We start from the raw sequence: 27,096 nt of genomic DNA, 5'->3' as shown, positions 1-27,096 counted from the left end.
GCTGAGCACCAAACCTGGCCCACAAGAGTCAAAGTGGGCCATTGCAGCTAATTGGAGTGAAGGCAAATGAGGCTCAACCTCATTTGAGCCCCACATGAGGCTCTATCCCAGGACCCTGAGATCATGACCTGAGCTGAAATCAAGAATCGGACACTTAACCCACTGAGCCACCCAGCCATCCCACTTGTATTCTCTTTCTAAGACTGATCTCAGGAACCCTCTGAGGTTTAATATAAGACCTCAAAAAGTATCCTAAGTTTTTCTTTCCACTTGTAATTTTCTGATTATTTTTATAAATTCAATTCTCAGCACTGTTTTCTTTCTTATTAGGATCATTCCTATCTTCTGTCTTCTTTTTACTTGCTTATACCATTTTTGAAATTATCGTATTTGGAGGAAATAATCCAAAGCAACTGAACCCTTAGACTGAGGTAAGAGGCAGAAAAGAATTATCACCCACTAGGACACCTGTTTGAGGGTGTGCAACTTTTTTTCTTTTTTTTTTTTTTCCCCAAAGATTTTATTTATTTATTTGACAGAGAGAGAGATCACAAATAGGCAGAGAGACAGGTGAGGGCGTGGGGGGTGGGAGGGAAGCAGGCTCCCTGCTGAGCAGAGAGCCCAATGCAGGGCTCGATCCCAGGATCCTGAGATCATGACCTGAGCCGAAGGCATAGACTTTAACCCCCTGAGCCACCCAGGCGCCCCAGGTGTGCAACTTTCTATAAGAATGTGTGTGCAAAATTGTGAAGCTTCTTTCCAGGTTAACTTTTTTTTAAAAGATTTTATTTATTTTATTTCTTTATTTGAGAGAGAGAGAGAGCATCAGGGGGGGGAGAGTCAGGGGGAGAAGCAGACTCCCCACTGAGAAGGGAGCCTGATGTGAGACTCGATCTTGGGACTCCAGGATCATGACCTGAGCTAAAGGCAGTCACCCAACCAACTGAGCCACCCAGGCAGCCGCCAGGTTAACTTCTCCATAGTTTCCATAGTTTTCTTTCCTTTTTTTTTTTTTTTTTAAAAAGATTTTATTATTTTTAAGTAATCAGTACACCTAACACGGGGCTGGAACTCACGACCCCTAGATCAAGAGTCAGAGCTGCATGAAGCTAGCTGGGCCTTCCTCTCAGTAGTTTTCATTCTGTGGTAAATAACGCCACCTTTTTCTTTTCAAGACACATCTGTGAGCTCACTAAGGATAGATGAAGCAGCTCAGAACCTATTGTTTGCCTCTCTCACTTGAGGACTTTTTTTTTCCCCCCCCAGAGCTTCTCAAATCCTTGATTTCCCTTTATTTGCCAATATTTAAAGAATGAGAAGTCTCCCTGTAATTTTCTGAATTCAGAAATTTGATATGGAGGTTGGGTGAAGGGGGGATGGGGTCTGAAAATTGCTTTTGAAAACCTGCCAGCTCTGTATCCTTCTGCTGTAGCAGAGTCCCTTGTCTGGACCTGGAGCTGCCCTTTTCTTCAGTCCGTTGTATGGATGGCTGCACTGATAGATGGATTCTCCTAGGGGAGCTTCATGGATCAGTCCTCTGTCTATTACCATGTAGCAGGATTATAATTTATAGCTCCAGATGGTGACCCCCTCCCCCATTTACTTCAGTAGAGCAGCAGAGGTATTAACTATTGAATTGCTTCATTCTTTTTAAAAAATAATCGATGGTATTTGCAAAGGGCTTTGTATAAAAATACTTGTAAAAACACAGAAAAAAAATAAAAAGTTTCATCAGAGCATGAAGCACATTATGCGTTATAAGAAAAAATAGCCACACGGTCAGGCTTATCATTCTTGGCCTAATTTGGTGTGGAACTGAGGTTTTTGAGGTCGGATTCCTGAATTTTCATAGGAGGGCATCAGCTCTTTCTTCTTGGTTGACTGTTAAAGCTTATGGGTCTATCCCTTGAAAGAAAACCAAGAATATTTGCTTGCCAGGTTCTTGGCAGAGAATAGAAAACAGCTACTCAGTTTTCTTGAAAGCTTGAGAGTGATTAACAATGATTTATTATTAAATAGTAATATTAAATAATACTATAATAAGATTAAATAATGGGAAGATTCCCTGAAGAAGGTGTAGTCCATGTCCTTTTGGATTAAATCAGACTTTCTAAGAGCTGTTTGCTTGGAATCCCTTATGTAAGCATTGCTGTTCTGGAATACCCGAGAATCTCTCTTTGTAAGGAGAGGGACCCTGAAAACTGTCCTAGGAAAGATGCTACTCTATTTGTTGAGGCTGTGTTATCATCCTCATTTTGTGCGGATCCATGGAAGAAAGGCCTCACAGGCCTTAGTACAAGTAAAAACTGCTTCTCCTGGACAATTGGTGTGTTTTTATCTTACTTGAATAATTAATTCTTTCTATTTTGTTTGATCTATAGAAAGCTCTGGTCCAAATTTGTACCTTTTTAAACAGTTAGCACACAAATTATTTTTGTTCACTGGTTTTACTTTGGCTTTTTTTTTTTTTTTAAACCTTTCTGTCTTATTTTCCCTTTATTGATTTACCACCTCCTGTATTATGTGCGTTTTTGTCAACAGTCTCAAGTCCTTTTTAGGGCAAAGTCCTTGTATCTGTTTCCTAATATGTGTTTGCTTGATTTAACCAATTTAAGAAGGCATGCTTATTTATTTATTTAGTCTCAATAAAACCACAACTTTAGCACTTCTTGAATTCCAGTGTTTAGCTGTATATGGTTTTGAACTTCTGAGACCTTTTACAGCTCCACAACGTGAACCATGGACAGCATTTATTGGACAGGATGTAGAAGCCAGATGACGCCTGGAAGTCTTACTGTGTAATTTAATCCTGGGTGCTGTGTTGTTTGGCTTCACTGGACTCCGAGTGTGCATATATAATTACATGCACATGCGTAAAAAGCCCAGCCCTGATAGGAAAGAGAGGGAGGAACATCATTAGCAGAGATTAGATTTGTCTCTCCAGCTGGGCAATGTGCCTCTGAATTCCAAGGGCTTTCCCCAGTGTAAATTATTAGACTGTACTCAGCTGTTGTTCAATTCCCCACTGGCCAAGCTGCTTCTGCTAATGCTGTTAAGCTGTGGCTCAGGAGGGAAAATGTCCTCAGGTACTAGGTATATCTCTGCATGTAAAAAGAAAAATCCGTCTCATATTCACAGGACAGTAGTATATAGCCTTCTCAAAGCAAGAATAGAAAGGCAAAATGAAACAAAAGACAGACTGGGGGCCCGACTTCAGGTACATATACAACTTGGAAACTGTTAGTAGACCAAAATAATTCCCCTCTAACTAAAATGATCGGGAGCGGTGTAATACAGAGTTTCCTCCGGATCAATTGAGAGCATCTGATGTTAGATGTTCTGAGACTGGCGAAGTCTAAACAAATTAACCCCCCTTAGCGCTCTGAACCAAATACAGATTGAGGACCAAGGAATTCGTCAGTGATAATAGTACACGAACAATATAAAAACTTGCCGTCTTTTAAGAGAGCTTGAAGCCTAAGGCTCGGTGCGATATACATACCAATTAGTTCAGTAGAATTCACACCCTAGTAAATGATCTGTTTCTCTTTCTTCTACAGCCAGTTAATGCTATGTGTATGATGGACTAATACAACTCAGAAAGACGTGTCTTTTCTCCGTGGTTTTATTGCCCAGCATGGCCAGCTTATTGATGTAGAGGAACCAATTTATCCATTGAAGGTCAGGGAGAATAAATGAAATGCACAGATAACATAAACACAACTGAGTGTTCATTTTATTTTATTTTTTTAATCATTAACAGTTTTTTTTTTTTTTTTTCCTTACCAACCCTATTAACAAGTAACAAAATTGGCTGACTGAAGTCTTTTTTCTCCTCCTCCTTCCATCTGGGGACATGTTCATGCGCTGAGGAAGAGGGCCACAACTAAAGAACAAGGAGGTCAGGTAGCCGTGGGATCACCCGCTGATCAGTTTCCCAGCACGGGACCTGGGTGCTTGGCCACGTTCATCGCTATTCGCAGCGGGAAGTAGCCACTCTGTTTAGGCTCTGCAGAAATGGTAGCCTCAATATTGCATCCGTCTCAGATTAAGCCCTGCATGTGGTTGAGAACTTACCTCCTAACTTTGACGTTCTGAAGAGAGGAATTTTTTTAACATGAAAGATTGAAGAGAGAGGGTCTGTTTTCGGTATGCAGAAGAACAGCATTATCAGAATAGGTGAGAAAGCTCTCACTTCTCTAAGAAAGGCTCCCCCATAGTCACCCTTGCCAGCAAAGGCTGAGAGGAAAGCACACTCACCGGCGGGGATGGGGTCAATCCTGGGGGTACAACGGTGACAGCAGTTCACATTTGAATGGGAGGGCTGCTGTACTCAAGCCACCCTGTGGAAACTAAGTGGCTATCATTAAAATTTAGAGTTGGTGATCAGACTGGCTTCGTGGGTGCATAACCACAGGGCCCCCATACGTGATTTAATGCTCTGATATCTCTGCCCGGAAATTCTTAATAGTTCTTGAACAGAGGGTCTAGAATTTTCATTTTGTAGTCATCTCGCAAATTTCCTAGCCAGTCTTGTTAATCTGTAAAATTGTCATAAGCCCTGAGATGGTGTTCTTGCTAGCAGAGCATCTCAGTATGTTGAACCTTTCCTGTGGCATGTTCCTTTTTGCTCAGAGGCCATCATGTGTACTCCTTCCTGGCTCCTGCTAGCTTTCTGGAAGTGGCTCTGAAGAATGTGTTTGTGTCATTGAATGACTTGGAGGAAACTATGCCTCAAGTTTATGCCCCCAAACAATTCTATTTTGTTAGGAAGGCATATAGGCATTATTTGGTGTAATAGCATGATTTCAGAAACTACATATTTTGCTCGTTCCAATTACTATAGTCTTGAACAAAAGTTTTTTGATCGTTGCATGAGTAATGAGTAGTGGTTTTTGTGAAGCCAAGTTCTTCAGATCACAGGAAAGAGACTTGTTAGCTCAGCATTCAGAACCTTCCATGACGCGAAACCACCCTATAGTTACAGCGTGCTGATCACTGCCCTCCCGTGCACCTTGTGATCCAGCCCTTCCAGACTGCTTGCTATTCCTGGAAAATGCCTTTATTTTCGGGCCCTGCATTCTTCTCTTTATGAAATTCTCTTTGATGGGAATGGATGTGTTCTCCAAATAGCACCCCTGCCTCCCCCATTCTCTTCCCTTTCTCCCCGGGTGTGACTCTTACTTCAAGGTCCCACTTTGTCGAAGAAATTTCTCTTCCTCTATGGAATTTTCCCAATATTCTCAGAATTAGTTATCACATCCCGTGCTGTGCCATCCACTGTGCCGGGCATTTACAGCCCTGTAGATTCTAGCTGAATCTCTGCTCTCGAAGCCTTACTTAATTCTGCCCTGTACTACAGTTACTTGTTTACTGATCTGTCTGACACGCTATGTTGAATGCTCCCAGAGGGTAGGACCGTCTAATATATCTCTGCCCCGTCATCCATGGCATCATAATTGTCAGGCACGCGCTCAGTGCGTGTTTACCTAGTGTCTTTGTCCATTCAGGCTGCTGGACCAGAACACCACAGACCGGGTTGCTTATACACAACAGAAATCTATTACCCATAGCTCCGGAGGTTCAAAGTCAAATGGGAGTGCTAGCATGGTTGAACAAGAGGGCCTTCTTCTGGGTCGAAGACTCCTTGTATTCTCCCGCAGCAGATCTTTCGAAAGCCTCCCTTATAGGGGCACTAATCCCATTCATGAGGACTCTACTCTCATGACCTAAGCATCTCCCGAAGGCCCCACCTACTAACACCATCACTTTTAGGGATTAGGATTTCAACATGTGAACTTTGGGGAGACCCAGACCTTCTGATTATTGCAATGAGGGAATTGGAAGGACCGCCCTAGTTCCTTTACAATATTACTTGCGTGTTCAGAGTATTTGGCTGTAATACCCTGGTTGTGATTCCCTGAAATGAAACAAGCAGCTGACATCAATTGATCTTGTGGGCAACAGCTTCGATGCTGAGAACCATTTGTGGGAGAGAGAAATGAAAGCGGGGCTGTCATTGGGAAGGAAGCCTCCTAGAATTGTGTAACAGAGGAGTCAGGGTTGCAAAGAGGAGTGAGAGTCTAGTAACAGAAAAGTTTAGAAAGGCCAGAGGGTGCCAGAGTAGTCAAGAAAAATTACCGAAAACAGCTTGAAGTCAGAAAAACAGGAAGCTTAGGGTATCACTTGACTCCCAATTTAGCCATCCCTAGCCAGCAATTTAGTTCTCAACTTCTCTTTTTGTAGCACCTTCCCTTAATTAAATTATCCTGCCATGTGAACAAGAAACGGCTTGAAATAAAGCCAGACTCATGGCAGGCCCATGTAGGAGTAGGTTAAATACATTTTTATTCTACCTATTTGACTCTCAAACTAAACCCTAGCTATTGTGAAATTGTGTCTGTTCTCTTGATTCTGCCTAGGTTGGAGGGAGAGGGAAAAAAGAGAATAAATCAGAATCAGAAGCTGAATCTACTGGGTTTAAAAAATAATCATAGACTCTTCTTCGAGCTTCTCTGTGTCCACAGCCCAAGCGTGCCTTTAATTTTGTCCCTTGGGATTAGATGTATGTAGGCTAAAGGAAGAAAGCCGCTAATCCCCAAATCTGGATTGTCCAAGGCTTTGTAAGTGGCTTAATTTCTAAATTACTGGTACAATTAGTGGACCATCCTAGCCGTCTTGTTATTTCGATGATTGTGAGAAGAAGGCTATTTAGGTGACTAGCTGTAAGGTCTTTGTGATTCCTCATAGATACTTAATGATTTATTTTCATATTTTAAATTTTGGTGCTCAATTCATTTTAGTCTAGTGAGATTGAAAGTCTGCTTCCTTGCAAATCCCATTCTCTCTAGTGAATCTACTTGTTTTTATGCTGAGCAAGTAGAAAGGGGCTTTGTAGAATAATCTTTCAAATGAGAGTTGGAAATTACAGAGTGTTGGTGGGGGGAGTGGGAGTCATCCCAGAAGAGATGTGGGTCTATTTCACAAAATTTTATTCAGGGAAATAAAGTTTAAAAATTAACATTGAAAGCATGCCTGGAAAGGAAAATGGTAAAAGGACAGTAGAAACCCTAAAGATTTTTATGGGAGGAACTCTTTGATTTGCGTAAGTGAGGGAAAGGATTCATGAGCTGATTATATGTTTGTCTGTGAACACTCAGGATATAACCAGTGTTTCCTTCCTTAACCTTTTTCTGCCACTAGACCCTGAATCTTTTTTTTTTTTCTTTAAGGTTTTATTTATTTATTTATGAGACAGAGAGAGGCAGAGGGCCGGGGGAAAAGCAGACTCCCCACTGAGCAGGTTACCTGACGCAGAACTCGATTCCAGTACCCTGATATCATGACCTGATCCTAAGGCAGACACTTAACGGACTGAGCCACCCAGGTGCCCTAGACCCTGCATCTTGACCTTAACCTCTAATTCAACACTGATTGTAAGGTGGGAAAATCTAGGGGTCGCTTTTCCAGGCTAAGGACATGTAACCTTGACTGTGCTAAATTCCTATCTCATTTTACTCTCTAGACTCATGTTTATTAACTTTCATTTAAGAAATACCTAGAGGTACCTCTATCGCAAAGGATGTTAAAGAATTCTAAATATAAAATTAATTCTAATGTAAACACATACGGAGAGTTGTAAAGCAATGTGATTGCCACAACTCACACAACTGTCCTTATCAAAAACATCGTAGTGAAAGTGTCGGGAAAAGTATCAGTGTATTGGGAACACTGGTGGCTTCCAAGGAGCCCTTGGCAAAACTGTTGATGTGTTCTGGCAATCCTGCTGTTGTCCAGGGAAGCTCAGGGACTTTGCTTTCAGAATGCCTTTTAAAGATCTCAGTACGAGAGTTGGGTAGGGGGTGGAAGCCCAAATTGGTCCCCTCTCACCTGCTCTGTTAATAACCTTTGTTCTGTTTTCTCTCCTTGTGGTTTTGTCTTTCCTATAAATGAATTCCATATAATGGAATCATAGTATGTAGCCTTTTGTGTTGGCTTTTTTTTTTTTCTTAGCATAGTGCTTCTGAGACTTGTCCATGTTATCGGATGCTGGATCTTTTCTTTTTCTTTCCTGTCTTTCCTTTCTCTCTCTCTTTCTCCTTTTCCTTTCTTTCTTTCTTTCTTCTTTCTTTCTTCCTTCCTTCCTTCCTTCCTTTCATCTGCCATACCTTCATCTTAGTGTGATTTTGTGCAGGGATGGGGAGAACTGCAAATGAAATGTATTCAGCCAGGCGCCTGGGTGGCTCAGTGGATTAAGCTGCTGCCTTCGGCTCAGGTCATGATCTCAGGGTCCCGGGATCAAGTCCCGCATCGGGCTCTCTGTTCAGCGGGGAGCCTGCTTTCCTTCCTCTCTCTCTGCCTACTTGTGATCTCTGTCTGTCAAATAAATAAACAAAATATATTTTATTTTATTTTTATTATTTTATTTATTTATTATTTATTATTTTATTTATTTTATCATTTTATTTTTATTATTTTTTCTAAATAGCTAACAAGAGTTCTAGCTAAACCTGGTAGGCTGAATAAAATGTATTCAGCCGGGCGCCTGGGTGGCTCAGCCTACCAGGTTTAGCTAGAACTCTTGTTAGCTATTTAGAAAAAATCAGAAGGTATGCATATAGAGTGAAATATTCATATTTTTCAGTTGAAATTAAATGTATTTTGGTGAGAAATGCCAAGATGACAGAAAGAACATTTGAAGGTTTCAGTTTATAGTTAGTTCTCAATAAAATGCTTGTTAGGAGATTTTTTTAGTTATTACTGACATGTAATATTAGTTTCAGGTATACAATAATGTGACTAGATATTTGTATACATCATGAAGTGATCACCATAACAAGTCTAGTTAACATCCATCACCATACATAATCACAAAATTTTTTCTTGTGATGACAACTTTTAAGATTTACTCTTTTAGCAACTTTCAAATATGCAATACTGTATTATTAACTGTCATCAACATGCTGTACAGTACATCCTCATGACTTATTTGCAAGTGGAAGCTTGTGCTTTTTGACACCCTTTACCCATTTTGCCCTCCCTACCCCCCACTTCTGGCAACTACCAGTCTGTTCTCTGTATTTGTGAGCTTGGGTTTTTTTGTTTTGTTTTTGTTTTTGTTTTTTTAGATTCCATGTGTAAGTGAGATCATATATTATGTCTTTCTCTGCTGACTTATTTCACTCAGCATAATGCCCTCAAGTTCCATCCATTGTTGTTGCAAATGGCAAGATTTCATTCTTTGTTATGGCTGAATAATATTCCATTGTCTATTTCTACCCACCACGTTTTCTTTATCCATTCATCTATCGATAGACACTTAGGTTCCTTCTATGTCTTCACTCTTGTAAATAAAAAAAATGCCTGTTAGATTGATTTTTATCTATAACAACTCTAAAAGGGAGGTTTATTAATGCCAATATACAATTGAGCTATTTCTATAACTTATTAAAGAAGTAAATGGCAGAACTAGGTAGGTGGCAGGGCTAGGATTCCAATAAGGTCTTTCTAGCTTGAAGCTGTACATTCTTTCCTATTGCAACACATTATAAGCATAATGTAATGGGATGTGGGGAAAGCAACTATTTATAATATTCATTATGGCCTGGTTCATTATGGTCCTGGGAGGAACTTGGCAGTAATGGCAAGTTATTCACTGGTGAAATGTGCTCAGTGTTTGATCATGACCCAATAACATGTTGGACATCATCAGAAGGAGTCTAGGAGTGAAATAAAAAACAGTATCTTCTTAATCTACAAACACAGGAGCAGTGACATTTCGGGCATGATTCTGGGTGGTAGTTTTAAGGAAAGATGAAGTGAAGTTGGAGATGGATCAAAAGCAATTGAAACAATTCCAGGGATATATGTGTCTTGCCTTAGGAATATAGGCTGGAACTCTTAAGACCCATCAGTGTCGAAGAACACAGATTGATATTTATAAAATCATGCTGCATAAATTCGGGAATTCTAGACTTCAGGAGATTCACCTGAAGCTTAAAAGCGTTTTGGAACACATTTTTTAAAAGTGTTACTTTTAAATTTTGAAAAGCCTTTTTACCTCAATTCATAAATTCATAAGAATTTATTCATGTCAGTTTCCATGCTAGGTGTTGGGGAAAACAGAAGATAGTCCCTACCCTCAGCATGCTTCTCTTCTAGTGAAAGAAACATACATATTAAAGAGATCACTTACTGGGCACCTGGGTGGCTCAGATCATGATCTCAGGGTCTTTGGATCGAGCCCCTTCATCGGGCTCTCTGCTCAGCAGCAAGCCTGCTTCTCCCCTCTGTCTCTGCCTCCTTGTGATCTTGCTCTTTCTCTCTGCTAAAAAAAAAAAAAGAGAGAGAGAACGATCACTTACAATGTTAAGTGTTAGTAATAAAATGAAATAAAGACATTAAGTTTAATACAAAAATAAGCTCAACACATGAATACGATTTTTTAAAAAGATTTTATTTATTTATTTGACAGAGATCACAAGTAGGCAGAGAGGCAGGCAGAGAGAGAGAGGCGGGGAAGCAGGCTCCCCGAAGAGGAGAGAGCCCGATGTGGAGCTCGATCCCAGGACCCTGGGATCATAACCTGAGCCGAAGGCAGAGGGTTTAACCCACTGAGCCACCCAGACGCCCCATGAATAAGATTCTTTCATGGATTATGAAGGGAAGCAAGTGACAATTTATGTTATATCCATTCCTTTTGGAAGTAGAAATCACAAAAAACAATTACACCCCCTTCAAAGCTATTAGTTGGCCACTGGGATTTTGTGGGTTCTCCATTTTATAAGCTCCACAAGTTGTCTCTTCTTGTCCTCACTTTACAAAGTGTTGTGACTATAGACCATGATTTTTTTTAGGAACAGCTAAACACACATACACATAAGTTTGCAAGCAGTTATTTAGAAACAGAAAAGGGTGGCAGGGGGTGAGGGTGGGGTGTTTCCACATAGCCAGAATAGACCTCAAATAGTCCATGTACAAACCCTCATGGTTTACTCATGAAAATCATGAGTCAAGGAAGATTCTTTAAGCCTTTGTATAAAACCTAACTGTTCTTATTTTGCACACATTTTTTAACAAGTTTGCTTGTCTGGTTCCCACCCCATGACAAATGATAAGGACAAATTAACTAGTCAGACTGGTTTACTAAGAGCTATGAGAAGCAATGGCAAGTGAGTTGACTAGTGGCTTCATACCAGACATTGAAGCCAAAGAAAATCAAATTAATAAAAAAATATAATAATAAAGCAATCATTACCATTTCAAAAGGATTTTTAAATATTTGCAAATAGATTTACTAGTATTACTTCAAATAGTAACTTCTATTGTGGATTTTTAAATTTTAGCTCTTAAATTGTATAAATGTAATTTATACATTTCTTAGAGACACATATTTTGAAAATGTGCACTCATAATGAGTTCAGATTATAATTTCTGAAGGGAGGCAGCTGAATATGTCTTTAAATTCCATGCTACATAGTATAAATCTTTGTATTGAGGGACTACATCCAATTTCTATCACAGTTTGTTATTCTGAATTTATTTTTTTTCCATTAGAACTGTCTTGCACATTTATTATTTTTTTAACACTTAGAATAAATATTTAATAGTTATTGATGTTCTTCCTTGTCATCCTGATCTTGGACAGATGGAACTTACCAAGGATCCTTTAGTAGTCTGCAAATTTCAGCTATATACTAGAAATAGAAATGGAAACTACCCCAATGAATAATTGAAGAACGGGTTTAGATTACTCTCTAGCATAAAGTCAGATTCACCTTCCAAAACAATGGCATGGGACTGGTGAAAAATGATTGGAATTTGCCAATTTCAAATTTCTATTCTTGGTAAAGCCCAAACTGTTCTTTTTTCTAGGATACTTTTTCTAGCGTATCATCTGGATTGAATCATTATCTTAAAAAATTAAAACTAAGGACTCGTCTGTGAACAAAAACAATGCTGAGGAAGGAGAACAAAATATCATTAAGTTAAAAAGTCTAAAACAGTGGGATCTTTCACTAATATGATTTTAATTACTTCTCAATTACAGTTGGACATTGGATCCAGAGACTAGAGTTCCTTGCTCCTCGTGGAGTTCTTATCCTGGTTATTGTAATACTGTTTTCTCTGAGAAGTGACAAGAGCTGTTGGTGATTTGCTAGAAACTTCTGGTCTTGTTCACCCTTCTCTCCATTAGTCCTCCCCTACTTCTCTGCCTTTCACCTACACTAGTCCAGTGATTAGAGACTTCAAGGAAGGGTAATTATGAAAACAGCAAAAATACAATTTCAACTTTCAAGTTCTCCACAAATGACTGTTGAAACTACTTAGGTATTTGAAAATTGTTCCTTCTGCTTTTCTCATCATTTTAGACACCTGATTTTGGACTCTTGGAAAATCCTTTGATTTCTTTATTATTTTAAAAAAATTTTAGGGGCGCCTGGGTGGCTCAGTGGGTTAAAGCCTCTGCCTTCCGCTCGGGTCATGATCCCAGGATCCTGGGATCGGGTCCCGCATCAGGCTCTCTGCTCAGCGGGGAGCCTGCTTCCTCCTCCCTCTCTGCCTGCCTCTCTGCCTACTTGTGATCTCCGTCTGTCAAATAAATAAATAAAATCTAATAAATAAATAAATAAATAAATAATTTTTAAAGATTGACATATTTACTTTAGAGAGAGAGCACATGCATACGCATGGGGAAGGGACAAGGGTGAGGGAAAGAGAGCCTTAGCTGGTTAAGCATCTGCCTTTGGCTCAGGTCATGATCCCAGGGTCTTGGGATGGAATGGGGCATTGTGCTCCCTGCTCAGTGGGGAGCCTGCTACTCCCTCCCCTGATACCCCTGCTTGTGTTCTCTCTCTCTCTCTCTCTCTTTCTGTCAAATAAATAAATAAATAAAATCCTTAAGCAGACTCTGTGCGAACTGTCGAGCCCAACATGGGGCCCTGTCTCAACACCCTGTGATCACGACTTGAGCCAAAACCAAGAGTTGGTCGCTTAACTTACTATGCCACCCAGGCATCCCTTGGAGAAGCCTTTTAAAAAATCTTTGATTTGAGGTGCTTGGGTGGCCCAGTCAGTTAAGCATCTGCCTTTGGCTCAGGTCATGATTCCAGGATCCTGGGATTGAGTCCTACATGGGGCTCCTTGCTCAGCAGGGAGCCTGCTTCTCCTTTTGCCTACCACTCCCTCTGCTTGTATGTGTTTTCTCTCTCTCTCTCTGTCAAATAAATAAATAAATAAATAAATAATCTTTTAAAAACAAACCCTCTAATTTGATCCTGGTGAAGTCCTTGGAATAAGCTGTATTTAAATTTCATTCACAGATATTACCAAAATTTGATAGCAAACCTGTTAATACATTTTTTTTTTTTTAAGATTTTACTTATTCATTCGAAGGGGAGAGAGACAGAGAGCACAAGCAGGAGGAGTGAGAGAGGGAGAAGCAGGTCCCAGAACCCTGGGATCATGACCTGAGCTGAAGGCAGATGCTTAACTATCTGAGCCACCCAGGCACCTCTAAACCTGTTATTTTTCAAAGAAGTAATGGAGTTCTATGCATCTAGCAAATCCTCATGTACTAAGGGAAGCTACTATCTTTATCACTTCCCACAATAAGCAAATCTGTTAAGGAGAGTAAAACATATAGAGCAGAGCTGTACAATAGAACTTTCTGTGATGAAAGTGCAGTGTCCTATTTTACCCTGTCCAGTATGGTTGCCACTAGCCACATGTGGCTACTGAGCGCTTGAAATGGACTAGAGTAACTTGGAACTAAAAATTTTTTTTAAAGATTTTATTTATTTATTTATTTGACAGAGAGAGAGAGAGATCACAAGTAGGCAGAGAGGCAGGCAGGGAGGGAGAGAGGAGGAAGCAGTGAGCAGAGAGCCCGATGTGGGGCCCAATCCCAGGACCCTGGGATCATGACCTGAGCTGAAGGCAGATGCTTTAACCCACTGAGCCACTCAGGTGCCCCTTAGGAACTAAATTTTCAATTTAATTAATTTTAATTCATTTGAATTAAATAGCCACATATGACTAGAAGCTACAGTATTAGTGTGGGTACAGAAGTTAAGTGCAAATATAATGGAGTAGACCCTACATAAGGTGGGCATAGTTTAGAATTCTCCACTTTATTTGTTGCTAAGAATTTTTAGCTTTTTCCTAAACATAGAACCTCAGCTCAAGGTAAAATGTGAGTCAAGTCCATATTTTTCTGATTGGGAATTTCTTAATTAAATAGAAGTCCATTTTAATATTGACAGTGGAGTGCCATAACTGTGGCCATGGACTTGGACCCAGGCTCAGCCTTTGGGACTGGCGTGGGGCTGGGCTTGCCTCCTGTCTTTACCACTTGGTAGCTGTAGTGAGTCATTTGAATTCCCTGTGCCTCCATTTCTTTATCTGTTCTTATCAGGGGGTAATAATAACGCTTTTCTCAAAGGGTTGATGTGAGGATTAAGAAAGTTAAGGTAAGTGAAGAGGAGTGAGTGGTTATAATCTCAACAACGTTGTTGTTATTAATACACTGTTTATCATATTGCTCCCTCGGCGTGTGAATGTGTGAGTTTGTGTGTATGTAAAATTCTCTCACCCAAAAAAGAAATTACATCATATTATATCAGGTTCTGAACTCAGTGCTAAAGCTGGAAGGAAGGGAAAGAAGAGAGACGAGGAGGTGCAGGCATAAATGATACTTGCATTCTGCTCCTGGTGAATTTACAAACTGATGAGTTATTTCTGTTGGAAAATAGGAGTCGTGACCTAATGTTTGCTCCCTCCAATTCTAACAATCTATGATTCCATCATTCCTAAGCAATCTGAGCATGGCAGAAGGACCCTTGATGACTTCTTGCCTGCCAAGTACATGGAGGACTGCCCAGGAGCACTGTGCAGGATCTGCTGCCTTGTGAGACATTCCAAATATATCACTGGAAGTCTGTTACTGATGCTCTTCAGTAACTCTGTTATACTAAGATGGCAATGTGTTATTTGGTTTGAATGTTACATAGCATAAAACAGGTACAGAATGTGTTATATTCATACCTCTACTTTATATTTTAGTATTCAACTAAATAGTCCAGATAATGACAGTAAATTTAATGGGAAAAAAGAACTTTCATAATACAGATTTATGCAAAAAGATTTTCTCTTCTTTCTCACTTGCCAAGAGTCATGAACAGTAGCTCCTGACAGCAGAGGTAACCAATTCTTACCAAGCAGTGCACATCTGTCACCTCCCTCTGGCTGACATATATTTGAATAGCAACAACTAGCATGAGAATACTACTTTGAGGCTTAAATAGCCATTTCAGGTCCACTATCTCATTTGATACTCACATGAATCCCATGAAGATGCCCATTTTTCAGAACCCATGTATAGCAAACTGCCTCCATAATAATCATAATATAGGTATCATTTAATTTTCACTGATGAAATGCTTTTTGGGGAACATATTATACAGTATTGAGATTCATGGATGACCTAAGTGTAATAAATTGAATCTTATACGTTTAGAGGGAAAAATACTTCCCAGCCCAGGTTGGACAGCTGTCTAACGGACACGCAACTCTGCAGAATGTGGCATGGCATGACTGATGCCAGAGTCCAAGTTTTCTCATCAAACCAAAAGATTCAGAAGCCAGAGGTAGACCTCTTAGGCTCAGGTAGACCTCTGAGGCTCAGCACTGTCTGTTGCATTTCCAGCTTTGAACTTTGTGTCTCTGCCTTTAGCAGCAGGATCTCCACTGGTTCGGCACTTAGGATCAGATCCACTTCCTGCCTTTCTCAAAGCACCCTGTTCTGTGTTTCTGGAAGCTGGCTTGTATGAACTGCATCAGTGGACTTCCTTGCCCTCTGCTTTGCTATTAGGTTCAACCAATAGGAAGCACCTGCAGGGTCTTTGAAAGCAAGAGGAAAGTAAGGTTGGGGTTCAGTATTAACTCCCCTCGCTCCCTCCCTGTCAGGTCAGTGCACTTTGGTTGCATCACTCTACCAAAGGCTACAGTTCTTGTTGGATGACCTTCTTCTGTAGCTACTCTGGTTCTAGTGATCATTCTTTCCCCTCCACAGTTAAAGCCTGCTGGGGGTTCCTAGCTCTGGGGCATAAAACCGTCCCTGCTGCTTTTCCTGCTCCTGCCTTTTGTAAGCAGTCTCACTGGACTCTCCTCACTTGCATCATTTGCTATTATTAGCTCAGGCTAAGGTAGGGTCCTACTTCAGTGATTGTGCCTGCTTCTACTGCTTGCTCACCATCCAAGCAGTATCCGCACAGACTTCAGAAAATCTTAATTCAGAAAAATGATTATGTACAGCATAAAAAGTTTGCTTCAGTTTAATCCCTAGTATATTTGGACTATGAATTAATTTCTAGTTAGATTTGCTTATTTTATTCTTTAAAAAACATATCTAGTCTGGGGGCACCTGGGTGGCTCAGTTGATTAAACATCCAACTCTTGGTTTTGATTCAGGTCATGATCTCATGGGTTATGAGGTCAAGCCCCACATTGGGGTCCATGCTCATCCGGGAGTCTGCTTGAAGATTCTCTCCCTTTGTCCCTCCCCCCACTCTCTGTGCACTTGTGCTCTCCCTCTAATAATAAATAATCTTAAAAAAGAAAGAAACATACCTAATCTACAAAGGAAAATAGAGGTGACATAGTAAACAAATTAGAGGTGACATAGTAAATAAAACATGTACTATGTACTTAAGACAGTGATACTTATAAGAGGTAATGTAATTATGTGTTTATTGTCAACATCAGAATACTAACTTGTGTTACTCATGCTGTCTCCTAGTTAGGGGATTATTGTAATTCTTTAAATTAGATCCTTTTTATTTTTTGCAGACTAGACAAGGCGTAGAGATACAAGAATGGTCAGAGGGGATTCAGGACCTGGGGCCAATGAATAGGGATATCAGATCCTATAGGACAGGCCATTGCTTATTTCTGGGCTAAGTTGCTCTACTTAACCCCTGGGAAATAAGAGTCTTTTCATTATAAAATGGAAATAGCTGTCCTTTGGGACAACTTTAAGGTTTCATTTTTTCCGTGGTTATAGTCCTGAATTAACCAAGGACAAATCTCTTTTAATATTCTCTGTGCAGCCAAGGAAACCATCAACAAAACGAAAAGGCAACCTACTGAATGGGAAAAGGTGTTTGCAAATGATACACTGATAAGGGGTTAGTACCCAAAATATATAAGGACCTTATGTAACTTAACACCCAAAATAAAGGCAAACGATCTGATTTTAAAAAGGGCAAAGGACCTGAATAGACATTTTTTTCCAAAGAAGACATACAGGTGGCCAATAGACACCTGAAAATATGCTCAACATCGCTAATCAACAAGGAAATGCAAATCAAGACCACAATGAGATATCACCTCACACCTGTTAGAATGGTTAGAATTGAAAAGACAAGAAATAAGTGTTGGCGAGGATGTGGAGAAAAAGGAATGCTCGTGCATTGCTGATGGGAATGTAAAATTGGTACATCTACTGTGGAAAACAATATGGAGTTTCCTCCAAAAATTAAAAACAGAAATACCATACAATCCAGTAATTCCACTACTGGGTATTTACCCAAAGAAAATGAAAACATTATTTCAAAAAGATATATGTGCCCCTATGTTTATCATATAATTATTTACAATAGCCAAGATATGAAAGCAACCTAAGCGTCCATCGACTCAATGAATGGATAAAGAAGATGTGGTATGTGTGTATGTATAAATATGTATTTATATATATGCATGTACACACACACACACACACACACACTCACACACTGTAATATTGCTCAGCCATAAAAAAAAAAAAAAAAGGATGAGATCTTGCCATTTGTAGCAATGTGGATGGACCTAGAAGGTATTAGGTTAAGTGAAATAAGTCAGACAGAGAAAGACAAATACTATATGATATCAATTACATATGGAATCTAAAAAACAAAACAAATGAACAAATAAAAAAGCAGAAACAAACTTATAAATACAGAGAACAAACTGATGGTTGCCAGAAATGGGGTGGGGAGGGATGGACAAGATGGGTGAAGCGGAGTGGGAGATACAGACTCTCAGTTACGGAATGAATAAATCACGGGGATGAAAGGCACAGACAGCATAGGGAACAGAGTCACCAGTACTGTAATAGTGCTGCAGGGCAGCAGATGGTGACTACTCTTGTGGGCACAGCGTAATACACAGAGTTGTCAAATCACTGTCCCCCCCAATACCTGAAACTACCGGACACAGTAGTTTCCCATTCCTTACCCCAGCATTTACAAATCCTCCTGCTTTTTTTTTGTTTTACGGGAGTTGAGTTCAGTCTGTCTACCCTATTGCAATAGTTTTGAATAAAATCCTCCTTGCCTTTTTTAACTGTTAAAATTAAGCTAAATTTTAAAATAAAGTATTATGTTTTCATTTGATCTTACTCCTTTAATTATGTAGGTATTGTTAATAAAGCATATACTCTCTTCCTTAAAAATAAAATGTTTATTAATTTAAAACATAATAGCCAACTTTTATTGAGTGCTTACTCTGTTTCAGGATATGTCACACACTTTACAGGAGTTTTCCCATTTGTCCTCATCACCACCCTGTGAGGGCAGTCTCCCTATATTATCTCAGTTTCTGATCATGGAAACTGAGACACGCAAAGATCAGGAAGGTGTTTTCCCATGGACAGAATCAGTATTAGGACCCAGAGAGTTTGAACCCGGAGATCACTCATTTTTATTTTTTATGACTCTTCTAAATTTGTGGGAAGTTGCCATTGTACAGAGTTCTCTAGGCCTAGAGCTCTAGCAAACTTTTTAGACTTTGCCCTGGAGATCAGGTCTTCCTGAGGAGAGTGAAGGCAAGCTGTGAAGGCAGAAACCATTCCTGGAAGATGCGAGATGCAGGCGTGGGGTTAGGCAGTTCCCTGAAGGGCAGATCGCCTTTGTGTGTGCAAAACACGGTGTAGAAACATGCAGATCTCTGGGGAAGAACATTCCATGATCTCCCTTGGGACCACGGTTCTGCTGTGGTTTTTCTATGTTCTCATTGCCCTTTCGTTGAAAGCATAAGCAGTCTTTTCCTGGAGTTACTTTCTTGAACCAATAAAATTAGCTTCTAATTTAACATTATAGTCTTAGAAGCATGGAAATTAGTTTTTTTTCTCCCAAGTGCCAGAATGATATAGCATTAATACTCTCCCAAACATTTAAGCTAGCTACCTCCAGCCTTCCTTGTCTTTCCCAATTTAGGTAAAACCTGGAATGTAAAATAGCTGCTGTAATTAAATTAGAGACAAAGGAAATTAAATATGAAAAAGAAGTTGCATACATTTGGGATTTTCCTCTCCTCTTTTCCATCTTTTTTTTTTTTTTTTGCCCTTTTGACCCTGTATCTCTCTGTTTATTGATTCTGTCTTCATTTATAATTTCGAATGAATGTTAAAAGCTCAGTGTGTCTCAAGTTCTAAGTGGATTGATCTCCCTGCTCTTGCCGTTTTTCTCATTTTCCTACTTTCCTTAAGAAAAATGTGTCTTCCATTTGCCCTTTCTCTCCTGCCCCTCAATTTCACATGCATATTGAGTAGACGGACATATTTTTATCTTCGTTTTTCTAGCTAAGGATTTAATTGGCTAACAGTCATTGAGGAATCAGCGTGTCCTGGGTGTGTTTCAGCGTGTCCTGGTCGTGTTATGCTTTTATCAGGAACTAATTCAAGTTCCTCATTCTACATATTTTATAATCCTCCCTTTCCCTTTTTTTAAAAATTAGGATATTTTTCTATCTTCTCCTTTTCCATGAATAGCTCACAGTTCCTAACGATAATTCTTTACCAAAGGTTGTTTGTGTGATCCTAAATGTAAGAATTTTAGTGCCTTAACATGTTATTCATATGGAACTTAGAATTTGGAAATAATCTCAACACCCCAGCATACCTTTGTCTCTTCATCTGCCTTGAGTTTCCGTTCTTGTCGTCATGATTACTCTAACTTGTCTAGCTTGAATATGATTCTTGCTAGTAGAAAAGGTGAAAACAAAATAGGAGCCATCAACTTTTGTTTCCTCATTGTCATCTGTTTTTTATTCTTTTATTTGTTTTCAGTTTATAATTATTTAAGCCTGTTTGCAAGCCTCAGCACACACTGTTGGGCTTCCCAGCAATGTCCTTACCATTTTATATGATTTTTCCCATATGCAAAAGTAGTAAAGTTGACTCATTAGTCTGTGTGTTTAAAGCAACAGATATTTGGATTGAAAACTTCTGATTAGGTAGTACATGCTAATAACAGAAATCTGGGGAGGGGCATCTGGGTGGCTCAGTCAGTTAAGGGTCTGACTCTTTTCCGCTCAAAGTCATGATCTCATGGGGGCTCCATGCTCAGTACATAATCTGCTTCTCTCCTTCCTCCTCTCCCTCTGCCCCCCAACAAACCTCAAGCTCATTCTCTCTCTCTCTCTCTCTTTCCCAAAAATAAATCTTTAAAAAAGAAGAAATTTGGAGAAATACAGAAAATTTAAAAGAAGAAATTTGGGGAAATATAGAAAATTTTCTATATTTGGGGAAATACAGAAAATTTAGAAGAGTGATAACCACTTTTGACCTTTTAAAGCTATTTTATGTTCTTGGAATGCTTATGTATTATTTTTATATTAATATTTGTATATTTATTTATTTTTTTAAAGATTTTATTTATTTATTTGAAAGACAAATCATAAGGGGTACCCCTAATATTGTATACTTAAAGGCATATATGTCTGTGTCTTACTATTTAAGACATTTTAAGTGCATTTATTTAGTTATTGACTTGCTTCATATGGCAAGTTAGATTTAGGTCAGAAATTGTTGATTCTGGGGCACCTGCATGGCTCAGTGGCTCTGCCTTCGACTCAGGTCGTGATCTCAGGGTCCTGGGATCGAGCCCCGCATTGGGCTCTCTGCTCAGCAGGGAGCCTGCTTCCCCTCCTCTCTCTGCCTGCCTCTCTGCCTACTTGTGTTCTCTCTCTGTCAAATAAATAAATAAAATCTTTTTTTAAAAAAAGAAATTGTTGATTCTGTTCTAGAATATTCATACTTATGATAGTACATATTATTCATTAAGTATTTATGGAGTTACAGAGAAAACATTCTGGTCAAGAAATATTTTTAGGGCACCTGGGTGGCTCAGTTGATTAAGCAACTGCCTTCAGCTAAGGTCACGATCCTGGAGTCCTGGGATCAAGTCCCACATTGGGCTACCAGCTCCAGGGGGAGTCTGCTCCTCCTTCTGACCTCCCCTTTCATGCTTTCTCTCTTGCTTGCTCTCTCTCAAATAAATAAATAAAATCTTTAAAAAAAAAAATATGTTTAGTATTTAAGGTATTTAGCATTTAAGGTATTGGGAGCTTTACAGATTTTTATTTCATGTTAAGTTGATAGTCTACAACTCTGAAAATAAAGCATCTTTATTCATTTAAAAACCTACATAGAGGTGCCTGGGTGGCTCAGTCAGTTGGGCTCTGGTCATAGTCTTGGGGTCCTGGGATCAAGCCCTGCAAGACAGGGCATCTGTCCCTCCCCTCCCCGACTTGTGTGCTCTTGCTCTTAAGAAAATAAAATCTTCCTTTTTTTTTTTTTTTAAAGATTTTATTTACTTATTTGGCAAAGAGAGATCACAAGTAGGCAGAGAGGCAAGCAGAGAGAGAGAGGAGGAAGCAGGCTCCCTGCTGAGCAGAGAGCCCAATGCAGGACTCGATCCAGGACCCTGAGATCATGACCTGAGCCGAAGGCGGAGGCTTAACCCACTGAGCCACTCAGGTGCCCTGAAAATAAAATCTTCTTAAAAGAAGAATAAACACGGGGCACCTGGGTGGCTCAGTGGGTTAAGCCACCGCCTTCGGCTCAGGTCATGATCTCAGGGTCCTGGGATCTAGTCCCGCATCGGGCTCTCCGCTCAGCAGAGGGCCTGCTTCCTTCCCTCTCTCTCTGCCTGCCTCTCTGCCTACTTGTGATCTTTCTCTGTCAAATAAATAAATAAAATCTTTAAAAAAAAAAAAAGAAGAAGAAGAAGAAGAAAACCTACATAAAGGGGCGCCTGGGTAGCCCAGTTGGTTAAGGATTCAACTCAATCTCAGCTCAGGTCTTGATCTCAGGATCATGAATTCAGGCCTCTGGCTCCCCAGTGTTGTGGCTAAGCCTCGTTGGTCTTCAGTCTTGTCAGCAGCAATGGTTCACTTTGCATCTTGTGGGCAGGTTTGGTCCCCGTGCTGTTAAGGATCTGTCTGAGGCTGCTGTGAGCTTGTGATTGGGCAGTGTCTGCAGTCACACCAGGTACCTGCCCTCTCAACCCCTTTGGGCAGGTCACACTGGACTGCAGGACACCCTCCCTGTATTGTCCCCTTGAGAAGCTTTCATTGGTGGGCGGGCCCTGCAGACAAACCAAATACCCAGGGCGGTAGTGACCCTGAACTGCAGGGCTCTCTCCTCCATATGCTGCCTTCGAGAGGTTTCTGTGGGTGGGCAAGACCAGTAGTCAGATCAGGGCACTGTCTCTGCACTCTTTGAAGATTTGCCTGTCCCGGCTGCAGTGGACTGGATGCGTGTGGTGGATCAGATGCGTGCAGTTGTCATCCCCTCTCCCCAAGGCAGGAGTCACTTTGGAGTGGTGCTGGTCCCTGGTGGGACTGCTTGCTGGATGCGATGTGGCTGGAGCTGCTTTGGAGGAATGTGTAGGCCACTCTTTTGATCTGGTGTTAGATCACATACGTAGGGTTTTTTAATTCTATTAGAAAAAGCTGTCTTGGGGTGCCTGGGTGGCTCAGTGGTTTGGGCTGCTGCCTTCGGCTCGGGTCATGATCTCAGGGTCCTGGGATCGAGCCCCGCATCGGGCTCCCTGCTCCGCAGGAAGCCTGCTTCCCTCTCTCTCTGTCTCTCTCTCTCTCTGTCTGCCACTCTGCCTACTTGTGATCTCTGTCTGTCAAATAAATAAATAAAATCTTTTAAAAAAAAAAAAAAAGAAAAGAAAAAGCTGTCTTTTTTTTTTTTTTTTTTTTTTTTTTTTTTTTTTAAGTTCAAATCCAGACAGACCTCTCAGGGACAGACCTCTATCCTGGGAAGATCAAAATATGTTATTACTATGAACAAGTAGCTTAATCCCACTTTTTAAATGGGTGATGCCCTAATAACAGAAATCTCTCTTATGCTCTAGATACTGTTATATGAATTTTAGAGATGGCAGAGTTGCGTTCATTGTAAAGCAAGAAAATGCCAAGTGAAGAGAAGACAGCTTGGGAAGAGCTTAGCACCACTCAAGAAATCTCAGCAATAATTCTTAATTTATCATTTTATCCAATGTTAGTCACACTGAAAACTTTCTCTATGGGGCAGAAATTTCCAGAAGCTTTGATTTACACATATTTATGATAGAAACCTCAAAATCAGATCTATTATAAAATTACCCTTTATTAGCAACCTGGGAAGATGTGTATAAAAGCACAAGAATTCAAGGGCTGTTTGGCCACATCGCCTCTCCCATCCCCTTTTCTCAGTGCTGAATCCATTTAGGCACAGAGCCAAGGTAATTTCCAGAAATTGGCAGTGCCCTGGCAAATGCACAGCTGCCGCCATCTCCAACCCTTGCTTACTAATTTTGCACAAACCACTTCCTCCTCCTGAGACTGAGAAATTCAAAGGGCAAGGGAAGTGTGCTTGGAGGGCAGGTACGGAGGCCCTGCCTTGAGCTCCAGATAGATTCAGGAGCCCAGAAAGATAGCAACACAATGTCCCCCGCAGCCCTGCCCAGAGAGCTCCTTGCTGATAAAGGTGACATTCCAACCTCACCCTTGTCCCGTCCTGCTCTCGCTTAGCTTTTTCCATTTGGCTCTCGAGGTTTAAAATTTTTGCCTTTTTTTTTTTTTTTCCCAGTTCCCTTCTAGTAAATACTAGCTTTGACTTCTCATGAATCAAAAGATCCAAGCAGTCAGTTGCCATCAGGGTGCCGGAGCCAAATCTGGGCAGGGAGAGAGGAATGGAGAGGGCAAAAGACAGAGCAGAGCTGGTGGGGCTCCCTGTGTTCCTTGTTTCCACAAACCAGCTTCTTCGCTGTGCGGTGGCAGTGCGTGGGCGTACGCATACACACAGGTAAAATTTAGATATTTTTCTCCTCCTACACTCTTCTTAAATGTAGTCAGCTCTGATCATATTTTAAGAGAGTCATGGTGATGATTTTTTCCCCTTTTGTTCTTGTGCCTCCATCTCCGCCTATGTTGGTGGAGATTGGATCTGCTATTCTTAGTGAACAGAGGGAAGCCTCTTGGACTACACACAACTTTATACACGCTTTGAGGTGTCTCTCGCCCCTGTCCCCTTCCAGAGCACTGCTGAGTTGCAGTAGCTGGATGGCCTTCCACTGTTCTGTAGACTGGGGCAGTCACTCCTCTAGGTGGGTACTTGTGTTTCCTTGGGAGTGGCTCTAGGGCATCGAGAATAACCCTGTGAATTACTACTGTTTTTTCATCAGTAGTCATGATATCATAGCTATTTGTTTCTCTTTGTCTGTGTCAACAAACAACCGGACCAGAGAAAGAGTATAGCGTGAGGAGAGGACTCCTCCTACTCTGCCGCTGATGAGCGGTTGTATCGAGCAAGTCAGCAATAACCTATGAGTTTGAATTTGGACCTATGAATGTGACCGCAGAGGTAAAGCAAGTGGGTTGGACGACATTCCTGGATAAATATCAAACCGAGTGTGATGAGTGTGCTGAAATCGTCTTCCTTTAACTCATTACCTGTACCCGTGGGCACAACTCTACTTCACGTGCATCCTTAACCTCCTAGAAAGAGGAAGAGATTACAAAACAAACTCATCTTTTCCTAACTTTTTGGTATGAGCTCATTCCAGTATGGTGTCATTAGGGAGAAACTCAGGATAAAAATGGACAAAATGGAAATTTATGAGGAATTAACATGAAGTCCTAGAGTTTGATTCAAAGAACAAATTGCACAAATAGGTGTTTGGCTGAAATTCACATGCACTTTTGGGTATTTGCATTATCCTCAAGTTTGCTGTGAGCCAAAAGCATAATGTACACCCTGTGCTGTACAGAGTAGCCACGAGTCCCGACAGCAAAGGCAGATTGGAAGGAACTGCTGAGGCAGGGGCCAGGTCAGATAGTATCAAGTCAGCAGTCTTAAAAGACCTCAGGCAGAGCAACATAGGAAAGGCCAAAGACAGGAGAGCTCAAGGTTGTGGCAGGAGATCAGCCAGAAAGCAAATGAAGGGATCAGCACTGTCAGAGCTGAGAGATGAGCGCGAAAGGAATGGGGTGGGGAGGACGGGGTGAGGGAAATACCGGTCAATTCAGCAAGTAGCTATTGCGGTAGCAGAGGGCTCTGGCTAGTATTTTCTTTTCAATTGTGCCTGCCTCCGGCCTTCTATTCCCAGGCAACTTCCTAGCCCCTATATTATTGCATGCCCGAGAATTCAAGTCCCCCCTAACCTAACCTCATCACACCCAACTTTGTCTCTCTGATTTGCTTAAAGGGAAAAACCATCTGCGCTACTTCATAGGGTTTCAGAGCCCCTATAAGCAGGTAAGGCATTGCTGTTACTGCTCCTGACAGTAGCTGGCTGCTTCACTATTTCTGAGTTACCAGCCTTCTCACACATGCCCTGGTGGTTTCTGCTTGCGTCTGCTAATGCTCTCAGCCTCCCTGACTTCCTTCCTTTGGTGGGTCTCAAATCATCTTCCTCTCGAAGGTTCATCTCAAGTCCTACCTCTTTCATTCAGCCTGAGTGAGCCACTCCAGTCCGCATTACCGTCTGCCCTCTGCACAACTCTGGGTAACAGAACACCTCTCTGGAGGCCTTAGTTTCTGTGAAGACTAGGCATCATGATTCCATGCCCTGACTTCTTGCACAGGGATCAAATGTTTAGGTCAAGATCATAGCCCACAGCACTTTTTTAACCCGTGAAGCACCCTGAGGAAGCAAAAATTGTTGTAAGAGGTGCTTTGGTGTTACAAAAAACCACAATGGAATTTGGCGATCTGAATTTTGAGTTCTGTTTGTATTTCTGCTCTACCACTTACCCAGTTGATGACCTTAAAAAGGTTTTTATTTCTTTGTAAAATGAGAATGACACTATTACAAGGATTACAGTGCTGGTGCTGACTTACATACCAATTTGTAAGAGCCAGTAGTAACTTTGCAGGTAGGTTACTCAACTATTATTAGCTTGAAATCTGCCATGGTGGGAGTATTTATACAAGAGAAATCAGTAAACACTACAAATCAGAGTGTCCCGGTTTTGTTTTGTTGTGTTCCCCCCACCTTTTTTTCCCCCCTGCAGAGCTGTTTTACCACTATATTGCTGATTATGCATACTGGGCTCTGTAAATTTTAAGACACTTAGTCTCATTTATCATTAGAAGTAGTAACGGTAACAGTAATACTTTGTATCCACAGAACTTAGCTTAGTGCAAAGCGCAGCTCCTAGCATATATTTAATTAGTATATTTTTAATTTAACTTGGGTTCACCCTTGTATTATTTTGATACTTCTGCCCTAAGCTAAAGGACCCCCCCCCCATCCTTATCTCTTCAAATCCCTCTCTACAAAGTGTCTTTTTAAAATCAGATAACATTGGGCGCCTCGGTGGCTCAGTGGGTTGGGGTTTCTGCTTTCGGCTCGAGTCGTGGTCCCGGGGTCCTGGGATCAAGCCCCGCATTGGGCTCTCTGCTCAGCGAGGAGCCTGCTTCCCCTCTCTCCCCGCCTGCCTCTCTGCCTACTTGTGATCTCTGTCAAGTAAACATACAGAATCTTAAAAAAAAAAAAAATCAGATAACATAAATAATAGCCGGGTACAGTGCATAACACACTCAATAAGACTCAAGCCCTCCCTGTCTATAACTGAGCTAATTACCTTCTTTCCAAACCTTTCTTTCTTGTGATATTTCATATCTCAGTTGATGATATTGCCCATCTATCCATTATCCCAGGTAAGTTATCCGAAAGTCTTCCTCTCTTTTCCCTTGTCCTTACCCATACCCAAGTCTAATCAATCATTAGATCTTGCTTATTCTGCCTCTTCAATCTATCCCCTCCTGCTCATTACCAC

At 40.8% G+C, this 27,096-nt stretch overlaps 1 protein-coding gene across 11 annotated transcripts in view; it reads left to right on the top strand.

Moving 5' to 3' along the window:
* MAP3K13 (mitogen-activated protein kinase kinase kinase 13) overlaps window positions 1-27,096 on the top strand; it is a 165,240-nt gene that overhangs the window by 91,086 nt on the left and 47,058 nt on the right. For 2 of the 11 annotated variants that reach the window (XM_059163237.1, XM_059163238.1), the window contains exon 2: window positions 23,903-24,118. The exons of 8 other annotated variants lie outside the window; for them this stretch is intronic. The gene's annotated coding sequence lies outside the window, so the exon portion shown is untranslated. Of the gene's footprint in view, window positions 1-23,902; window positions 24,119-24,557; window positions 24,677-27,096 lie in introns of all 11 variants that reach the window. One more of the 11 variants, XM_059163239.1, reaches the window with a different exon arrangement.

The sequence above is a fragment of the Mustela lutreola genome, chromosome 2, assembly GCF_030435805.1.
Source record: "Mustela lutreola isolate mMusLut2 chromosome 2, mMusLut2.pri, whole genome shotgun sequence".
Taxonomy (NCBI): domain Eukaryota; kingdom Metazoa; phylum Chordata; class Mammalia; order Carnivora; family Mustelidae; genus Mustela; species Mustela lutreola.
This window is presented reverse-complemented; position numbering and strand designations above follow the sequence as displayed.